A 10,455-nucleotide genomic window follows, 5' to 3' on the forward strand; every position below is an offset into this window, starting at 1 on the left:
TCACAGAATTCCTTGAAAACCTCATCTGGGTTGAGGAGATGATGCAACTGTTTCGTGAGCTTTCTGTCTGCAGCATCAGGGATCTTCCATTGCAGATCTGCTACTGAGCTTTTCCCACCAATGTCTGTTCTTTCTGAATGTATGGCTGTAGTTCACAATTTGGACTCTGTCTGTTCTTCTTTCCTAGTTAATAAATATAAAACTGTGCCTTGACAAATGATGTCACTAACACGACCTTGGAGTTTTTGAAACAACATCTTCTCTCTCAGTTTTTGGATATGTGTTTTGTGCATTAAGTATTCAGCTGACTGAAACTGGACACCCCAATAAAGGCCTGTCTCCACTCACCTCTTTTGGTCTATTCTTTAACAGCATTGGACAGTTACTTAGACTGTTCTGCTCATCGGAGGATCCTTTGTCTTCTACAACCAAATGCTCCCTACTCTACAATCGCAAATGATGCTCCACCCTTTCTTAAACATCTCCATTAACATCATCCCTGTTCAAATCCCTGTCTTCTTAGCTGGTTCAAGGTTTCTACAGTCCCATTTACCTTGATGATATACCTTATATTTACTAAGCTGTTTAGACACAGTACAATCATTGATGTTCACACAGTAGGTCATATAAAAAATGTGGGACCCACAATGGAATCATCTTTCATCCCTCCACACCACATTACTTTTAACTTCCCTGATAAATTCCTGTGAATCAATACAACAAGCACACCCATGTTTCATGGCGTGTGGGATTTCCTTCTCATGCTTTGTTGGTTTCCTAGTTTCTGTGTCAGAATATCAAAACTCCCAAAAAGCTTAAGGAAGAGACAGTTTTTACTTTTAGATCATGGGTTGAGGGGACACAGTCTAATCTGGTGGAAAAGGCATGGCTGCAGGAACACTAGTCCACTAGTCACATCTGTTCACAGTCACAAAACAGTGTGTGTGTGTGTGTGGGGGGGGCATGACAATGGTACCCAGATCATTTTCTTCTGTTTCCCTTTCAATCCTTCTATTTCTCCAGGTGAGGAGATGTTTCTGCTCATCTGTAGGGTGACTCTTCCTTCCTGCATTCAGTCTCTCTGGAAACGTGTTCTTAGACACTCCCAGAGGCGTATTTCATCAGTGTTTCTAAATCCATCACGTTGACATTTGATAAATCATTAAAACCCCTGAATGTCTGCACTGCACGTCATCACCGGAAACTTTATAAGCAAAAAAAAAAAAAAAAAAAAAAAAAAAAAAAAAAAACCCAAGAGAAAAACAAACAAAAACAAAACTGCATTTAAATCTTTGGTGGCTTTCTGCTTATCTTAGAGTAAAACTTAAGCTCATTTATATTTAAGCCCCACATATCCCGTTCTGTTATTTAATATTTCCTCACCTCATGTTCCTGCCCTGCATACTTCAGCTCTACCTTGGAACTCCTGTGAGCATGCCCCACTCTGATCAGCTCTGGGGGGCGTTTAGTCTCCCTCCACTAACAACCAAGGATTCCTGTGCCTCCTTTCCTCTGCCTTCAGCCGAGACCTCCCTTATTTAGACAAACAGTGTCCAGGTCATCAGAGCCGAGCCAGCCACCCTTCCTGTGCATTCTCTATTATGGTTTGTTTTATTTGTAACAACACTGACTTCCCCTTGGCTTTCACTAGTCAGCTCAGAGAGCACTGCCATATTCTCCATGTCCAGCCTCGTATTTCTGCCCCCTAGAACAACATAATCATGTAGTAAAAGCTCATTTGTAGATGTAGCCACTGCTAGGGAATTCTTTTGAATGCCTCAGCACAAGGTTGCATCCCTCATGCCAATTTACATTGTATTCAATTTTGTTGCTCATTACACCCCATCCCAACCATGCCCTATCGTGTCTTTTACTCTCTTACACAGAGTTGATTAATCCCCACAATAACATATTCAATTTTTATTTCTGCACGGCAATTTACAATCACTTAGCAAGCTTGAACAGTAACCATTTATTAGCAAGCACTTGCTTACTCCCAACTTTTGCACAGTGCAGTTAAGTGATTTGCCCATTTCTTCCGATGCTGGAACTGAGGTATTGGCAAGCCTAATTTTCACGGAGGCTCTAGAGGAATTCGCCTTGGGTTGCTCATAGAATCCAGTTGTTTCCGTTGCAGAAGTCTTTGTTTTCTGCTTGTCAACAAGTGTTTATTCTCTCTTCCTGCATTTGCTTTGAAGTGTTTGCAAGGTAGCCTGTGCTTGGGCAGTATCAGAGTCTTGTCTTCACGTTGAGGTGTGCCACCCCTAAACAAGTAACTTCTGTGGTTTGGATTCCAGTAACCAGATATAAAAGGACTTGGGAATTGTTGCTTGGGTCTACCCTGATAATCTCCCTAATTTAAGTCCAGTTGAGTCCAGACCATCCTTACATCTATAAAATTTTTTTTATTTTCATATAAGGTTTTTAAAAATCACATGAGTGATACTGTATCACGTTCATAGGTTCCACTTCCACAAGTGCTCGGGGGTTCACACAAAGGCAATGGCTGTGCTGGCGGAGACTTTAGATGCAATTTTGTCTGGAGGAAGCCTCAGTTCTCAGTGTTTTCTGTGCTTTTGATTGGTCCTTGTGTCTGTATAAGAGACAGAGAACACTGTGAGAACTGAGATTTTTTTTATGTGTTTAATTTCACTGTTGTTTTCTTGTGATTCTAAAAATGATGTTTGAGTTATCACATATGCTTTACAAATGTCTCTTGAATGTATCAAATGGCCAAATATAAGTGGTTGCTATAAACTTTAAAGAGCTTTTTTAAAGATGGGGACTAGAAACTGAGTCCTAAAATGTAAGTACATATCATTTAAGCTCACATATTTTATAATCTGTAATGATTTCTTTTAAAATTACCTTATGCGTGTGTGTGTGTGTGTGTGTGTGTATGAGTGTGTACATATACATGCCATGGCACATGTGTGGAGGCCAAAGGTCATGTTATGGGGGATAGATCCTCTCCTTCCACCATCCAGCTCCAGGTACCTAACTCCAGTTCTTGGGTTGGATGGCAAGTGCCTTTACCTACTGAGCCACCTCCTCCATCCATGAAAATAGTTCTTGTGGAGTGTGGTACCCTGTGGATGCTTCCCCTTTTATCACCTTGATTGTGAAGCCAGAATTGCCTAGGGACTGAATGATAATACCTGCTCTCATATAATATCTCCTGTGCTTTATCTCTTTTGATCATTCACAAGGATGCCAAAAGCCAGAAATCAGCCTCCTTATTCCTTATCACCCCCCCCCCCCACCTAGCAGAATGCTAAAGAATTGCTTTAGCATGCTGTGTATTCAGCACAGTCATCTAGGCTTGAACTCCAGCTGGTCCAATGAAAGATTTGTTATGCATGTAGGGTGAGAGATCAGGTTTATATATAGAACTCTGAGATAAAAATAGGAAAGGAATCACAGCACAGGTATTATTAAAATGAAAGGAATATATTAAGGTGTACTGTTCTGGCAAAATGGGAAATTCTACAAAAGGGATGGGATATATTAAGAAACACATAATTGACAATGAAGCAGTCGCTTGCCATTAGAGAAAGAAGGCTTTCAAGGTTGAAAATCTGTCTTTCATTAATCACTTGTTTAAACATGTCTACTCAATTATTTTGAACGCTTATTTTGGATAGCAAGAGTGACTTTTTGTAATTATGTCAAATCAGTGAGTGGTTCCACATGCATGCAAACTTATGTGTATTGTGTTATTAAAACCTAGGTTATCTAGTGATATTTCATAATATTTAAATTGTTGTTTTGACTCAACTGAGCAAAAAAACAATAATACATTTATTTAAGAACTGGTTGAATAAAAAAAAATCTATAACTCTTAATGCCATATTGCTATGCCCATAGATCAGTTCATGGCCCAACATTATCAGAGAAGCTTATTCTTAATTATTTAACACATAGACTCACATCTGGACAGTATGCAGAGAGTGAGAGACTTAGGGGCCACAGAGACTGTAAGGGCCACAGGTGGTGGATCACACCAAGGAAACAGCATCATCCAGACACAACAGGACTGATGCGTGCATGGACTCACAGAGACTGTGACAGCTTGCACAGCCCTGCACAAGTTCAAGCTACACAAATCTCTAGCACAGAGAATTGGAGGTAGACACAAAGTCCCACCCAAAATCAAGACACTGTTTCCAGCTGAGAACTCCTTAGGAAGAGAACATCAGTTTTCTCCAGTGGAATGTCAGTAGATATATCAACCACACTCCAGAGCATGCCCTAGGCCCAGGAGTATTTTGCCAACACAAAATGGACTCTGTGTGTCTTTCATTTTGTTTTGAATATTTTTGTCTTTATTTGTTTTGTCGTTTCTTGTTTGTTTGTTTGTTTATGGTTTTGGCATAGTGAGAAAAGGAAGAGAACGAACATGATAAAATGCAGTGATGAAAAATTGTTTTAAGAAAAATATGTGTATACTTTCACTTTTATAAAAACAAAAGAGTGTTTTCATATGATTGTTTTCACATAAGAATAGAATTTCAAATGACATGCATCTACCATGCCTCTGGACATAACTGAGGTTTAAGACTTTTTATTTTGTACATTTATTTATTCGTGAATATATTTTCATTTGAGCTGGATTTCTCCTTGAAGCCTCAAAAGTTAATAGCCAGGGGCACACTTCTGTAAAATGCAGGAAAAACGAGTCAAATATGAAAGCAATGCTTTTCCAGCATCAGAAAAGAGACCAGAATGCTATGAGTATTAAAAGAAGAGAAGCAGATGAAATTATCTCCATAATATATCCAGCTGCTGTGAGGCTGCTGTTTCAAAGGAGAGGCCCCAGCTCATATCAGAGACCTGCTGAACTGAGAAAACAGACAGCAAGGTTAAGATGTCAGAGGATACTGAGCCAGAACACCATGGAAGAGGGCGTTGAACAGGTAAGTGGAAAGAACCAAGACACAGCAGATAGATCACAACTGGATTGCTAAAAATGTTTGGTGAAAAATATACATATAAAAAAGAATAGAGATGACTTATTGAACACACAGTTGAGGTACCAGATAAAAGGCATTGTTTTGCCACGAGGAAGATTCATCAATTGTCAGGCCTTGTACATGTGTCTATGTGGATTGGAAAGCTAAGGTCGAAACAAAAGTAGTTTCTCATCGCTCTCAATGACCAGCTAGAAGACTTGGTGCAGCCCATCAGTGCAACTCAGGGACCTGCTTGGTTGAATGTCTTGTTCCTCAAAGGGGTGTGATCTTGACAAGGTATATAGCATAGATAAAGACTGGAGCCAATGGTCCAATGACTAAGAAAGAGATGAAGGTTATTATTCACCTCGTTTGCATCCTTCTAGTGTTCTGACACACGCAGAAAGATTCATGGAAATTAAGACAAAGTTATACTCTGAAAACAAAGGAAGATATGGATATTTATGTTAGACAAAGGTAGAAGTGGGGCAGCTAATGGAATTTACTACCCAGGTCAAGAGAAAACTGGCTATGAGAAGTGTGGCTTGTTGAGACTTAGTAAGAATGTAGAATAGGGGATGGAGAAATGGCCAGTGCTTTAGAGCACTCAGGGCTCTTACAAAGGACCTGAGTTTGGTTCTCAGCACCAATATCCAATGGCTTACAAGCACCAATATCCCCAGTACCAGGGCATCGACAGCCACCTTCTAGCCCCTCAGGACACTGTCCCACACTCCCTTCCACTCCCACATTCCCACCTTCACATGTGTACACACACACACACACACACACACACACGCACACACACACACACTCACTCAGAACAAATAACAGCATTTCTTTTTTTCCCAAGGCAGTAATTTCCTAGGTTCCTCCTATGTTATTAAGAAACCCAGTCAAGATACAAAACCATTCTTCACAGTTGAGTGGAGAGTGAATACTGACTTTCACATGAACTCTGGTGCCCCATATTTGACCATATTCCCTGGATGGGGAGACCCGGTGGCATTCAGAGGAAGGATAGCAGGCTACCAAGAAGAGACTTGATACCCTATGAGCATATACAGGGGGAAAGAGGTCCCCCTCATTCACAGTCATAGAGGAGGGGAGTAAGGGGAAAATGGGAGGTAGGGAGGAATGGGAGGATACAAGGGATGGGATAACATTTGAGATGTAATATGAATAAATTAATAAAATACATTGAAAAAGATACAAATCCAGTCTATCTTTCTCAATGGAAGTGTCCTCTAACAGCCAATATTTGTACCAAGACCAAGCTCCCCAAGAGTTGGTTGTATAACATTTTCTTCCATATTGAAACAGTCCACCCTGAAGACTCAACACACAGACACAACTCACCCATCTCAGGAAGTTCTTAATACTGCCCCCACACAAGCAGAATATTCCCCATAGTTACACAAGCAGAAATGACAGCTTGGGAGGGAAGACTAACCACTTGTTGTAATGCCTGCCAGTGGTGCAGAAGGCTCCATGGTTTCTGCTTTCGTGAATTGTTACATCTGCTGAAGTGGTGATGGAATCTGTTGAGTCACCCACATTTGTGCAAGCAAGCCCTCACCTATATTCCTACAAGTTACTGTAATACTCCTTGGTTTGTCAAGTTGGATTTTGGAAAATCCTTTCTTTGGTCAGCCACCGGGACTCTGTCTGGAGTCAAGAGTTTTTTGGTCCCATCTCCCCGAGTCCTTCAACGCAGTCTGCTGAGATTTTTCTCCGTGCTCCACCAGTATTCCCTTCCTTCTCACTCTTTGGAGAGTGTCACATTTGCATCCTAGTTTGAAAACTTCCAAGGCCTTCAGTTTCTTTCCAGCTATACTTTGCCTCAAATAAGTCTTTCCTCTGTGTAATTTCACTTTAAAAGCTTGTTTTGGCACCCAAGTTATCAAAAGTTGTAATATGCAGATAAAATAGGGCTTAAAGGACAACTCCCAGCATTATAACCTATGTACCAAAGAAAAGGAAAGTCTTAAGTTAATAATCTCACCTGTAAGAAACTAGAAAAATAAGAAACTAGAAAAAAAGAGAAGATAAGCACACTAAACAGAGAGAAGGTAAATTTAAAAATCAATTAAAAATTTTACAAACAGAATACATTAAAAAAAACTAAAAAGTCTAAGATGTTAAAAAAGATAAATTTCCAATTAAACCAGTTTAACCTAAAACAGACACAATAACAATGCAAGTATCAACAATAAAAAAGGAAATATTAGCATGTCTAAATGAATAGGAAAAAGTAGTAAGGAATTAATATGAATAAATTTGCCAACTAAATCAAACATTAGAAGTAAAAACATAAATATTGAAATCCAAAACTACCTAAGTTCACTCATGAGAAACTAATTAAGCTGAACAATTGTGTATGTATTAAAGAAACTTAATTACAGTGACTATGTACAATTATTCTATCAATAAAGTTATGGTCAAAATGTCTTTTCTTATAAATTTTACCAAATGTTTAGGAAATTGCAAAATGACACACACTTGCATGAGAAATAGAGCAAATGAAACAAATGAAACTCACAAGGCTGGTGATAGCTTGATACAGAAGGCAGACAAAAGCATTTAAAGAGTAGAATACTCCAGAGCAGCATCTTCCAGGAGGGCAGATGAAAACCTTAACGGAAATGTAGATAATTGAGCTCAGCACAATGAAAGAAAGGTCAAATGCCTTTTGTCCAAGGACTATTTGATTTTTATAGTACTCCAATTTCAGTCACTGTAATTCATGCTATAAACTTTTATTATCTTAATAGGTGTGTGAAAAAACATTAATAAGATTCAACATGGATTCCTAATACAAATTATTTAGAGCATAGGAATGGAAAAGAATTTTATTCTACCTATTAAAAGTCATCTATGCAATGCTTCAAACACTGTTTTTGTTGATGCTTTATGTTTTTAAAAGAGATTTATTTTATGTCTTCATGCACCATCAGAGGCCAGAAAAGGGCATCAAATTCAATGGGGTTGGAGATAAAGCCAGTTGTGAGCCTCCCAACATAGGTGCCAGGAAATGAACACTGGTCCTCCGAGAGAGTGGCATGTGCTGAGAGATCTCTCCAGCCCATCTAATCCTATTCTTAATAGTGAAAGCCAGAATAAAATCTTCAGGCAGGACCAATGTTGTGCTGTTTCTTCTTACTACTACTGCTTAGTATTGTGCTGGAGATGCAGCCACTGTAATAAAGCAAGACAATAAAATAATGATTTGTCAAGGAAGCATTAAAGCTGTCCTTAATGTTCTTCATGTTTTTATAGTCCAAAAATGCTAATAGCAATTTGAGGTGGGTAAAAATGAACATCAAATATCAGTTTTCTTGCCTTTATCTAGTCTGTTGTCTGTGAGTAGGAGGAATGATAAATTCTGAGGAGACAAACAGTAGCAGTAAAAGAACTGAGTTTTAGAGAGAGTAACACAGATTTAAAACTTACATTCTTGGGGGATCCAAGATGGCAGCGAGCAGTGTGGACTGTGTTTGGAAGCTCCAGTGAACAATTCAGGGAATTGCACAGATTTCTGAGCCAGAAACACCAAGGTCCCCACACCACGGCCGGCAGCAGGAGTGCTCCACGGTTTAGAGGGACCAGGGTGTGGAGGACCTGCATGCCCCTGCACACGGGAGGAGCTCGGATTTTCTCAGATCAGATCAGAGCAGCAGCAGCAGCAACAGCAGCAACAGCAGCAGCAGCAGCAGCGGCACCAGCGGCACCAGTGTCAGCAGCGGCGGTGGCTGAGGTTTGCAGCTCAGAGCCTTCCGGTGGAGGTGATTGGTGTGGTGGCCGGTGGGAGTTGCTGTGGGAGAGGGGACTGTGGACAATATTTGGGTCACGTGGTGCCTTGAGATCCAAACTGGACTCGGTGGACAGTTCAGCCCCAGAGTCCTGGGTTCAGCTCAGTGCGAAGTGCCGTAGAGACGCTGGCTTAACTCAGCAAGCAATTCTGCCCGAGGAGCTAGCTCAGTGCAGCCGCAGTTCTCCTGCTGTGACGAAGGCTGGGCAGAGCGCTCAGTTCCACCCTAGGCACCAGCTCAGCTCAGCGGCAGCTCCCCTGCTGTGACACAGGCTGGGCGGAGCGCTCAGTTCCACCGGAGGTGCTAGGTCATCACAGCCGCAGTTCTCCTGCTGTGACACAGGCTGGGCAGAGCACTCAGTTCCACCGAAGACGCTAGCTCAGCGCAGCCGCAGTTCTCCTGCTGTGATGCAGGCTAGGTGGAGCACTCAGTACCACTGGAGGTGCTAGCTCACCTCAGCAAGCAGTTCTGCTCAAGACACTAGCTCAGCTCAGCAGGCAGTTCTGGGGCACTGATGCAGGCTGAAGTCAGTACACAGATTCAGCCCAGAGGCCCTAGCTAGAATTGCCGGGCAAATTGGGTCCAGAGACTCTAGCTGAGCTGTACACACAGGCTTGGCGGCCCTAAGACTCTGGCTGGACTATCCACACAGTTTAGGCCCTGAGTCCTGGGCTGAACTCAGTGCTCCGTGTGAGTCCAGAGTCCCTGGCTGAGCTTGGTGCACAATTCCGCCCCGGAGACTCGGGTGGAGCTCGGCGTGCAGTTTGGGGCCAGAGTCCCTAACTCTGCTTGGCAGACAGATTGGGCCTGGAGACTCTAGCTGAGCTTTTGGCACAGTCCCGGCTCTAAGACTTTGGTTGGACACAGTGTGCAGTTTGAATCCAGAATTCCTGGCTGCGCTTGGCAGACAGTTCAGGCCCTGAGTCAATAACTGAACACAGCATGCACTTTGGGCCAAAAGCCCCTAGCTGAGCTTGGTGCGCAGTCCCAGCCCAAAATTTCTGGCTGTAACCTGTGTGCATTTTGGGCCCAGAATCCCTAGCTGAGCTTGGCAGATGGTTCAGACCCTGAGAATCTAGCTAAGCTCGGTGCCTGGTTCGGGCCCAGTGTCCCTGGCTGGACTTGGCAGGGGACCCAGAAGGCTGTGGATACCTTGGCCTGAGCCAACGCTTATTCAGAGACCCAGAATGATTGTAGGACCCACAGCACAGGGGAGCTGAGGATCACTGGCTGTGAGAGTCTAAAACGACAAGGCTAACCTCCTGCCATTCACACCTGTGAAACATCAGTGCTTCCAGTGCATTATTAAGCAAAGCCAAAGAAAATAATACCTGTTTGAATTCTGGAAAGTAGGTAAGTTGGTGGATCATGCGAGAAGATTACATATGAATATATATAAAGAGTGAATATGATGTTTTTTCTCCCCTCAGGAATGTCCATATAATTTAAGCCATAAACTGAAAAGTAACTAAGCAAATTTAAACCCAGACAAATTGATGCGTGCTTTGGGCTTCATTTTATAAGAAAGAAGAAAATGCTATTAACATAAGTAAAGCTATTTGTTTTATAATTCTGCATATAAGTAAAATTGTGCAGAATTACAGTAAAATATTATGTAAATGCAGGTAATGAAGGGTCAATCATAGGGATAATTTCTAGCTTCTTATCTTCAATTTTCAGATTGTCTTGGT

The 10,455-nt window shown here is 41.7% G+C and overlaps 1 long non-coding RNA gene across 1 annotated transcript; it reads right to left on the reverse strand.

The window, feature by feature from the left end:
• Positions 1-2,346: 2,346 nt before the first annotated feature.
• On the reverse strand, positions 2,347-8,588 carry LOC311596149. The gene is made up of 3 exons (XR_014778733.1): positions 8,406-8,588; positions 7,495-7,587; positions 2,347-2,593 (listed from the first exon to the last, which is right to left on the reverse strand). It is a non-coding gene; the product is annotated as an uncharacterized lncRNA (long non-coding RNA).
• Positions 8,589-10,455: the final 1,867 nt, after the last annotated feature.

Source organism: Acomys minous, assembly GCF_964271855.1.
Source record: "Acomys minous genome assembly, chromosome: 4".
In the NCBI taxonomy this organism is placed as follows: domain Eukaryota; kingdom Metazoa; phylum Chordata; class Mammalia; order Rodentia; family Muridae; genus Acomys; species Acomys minous.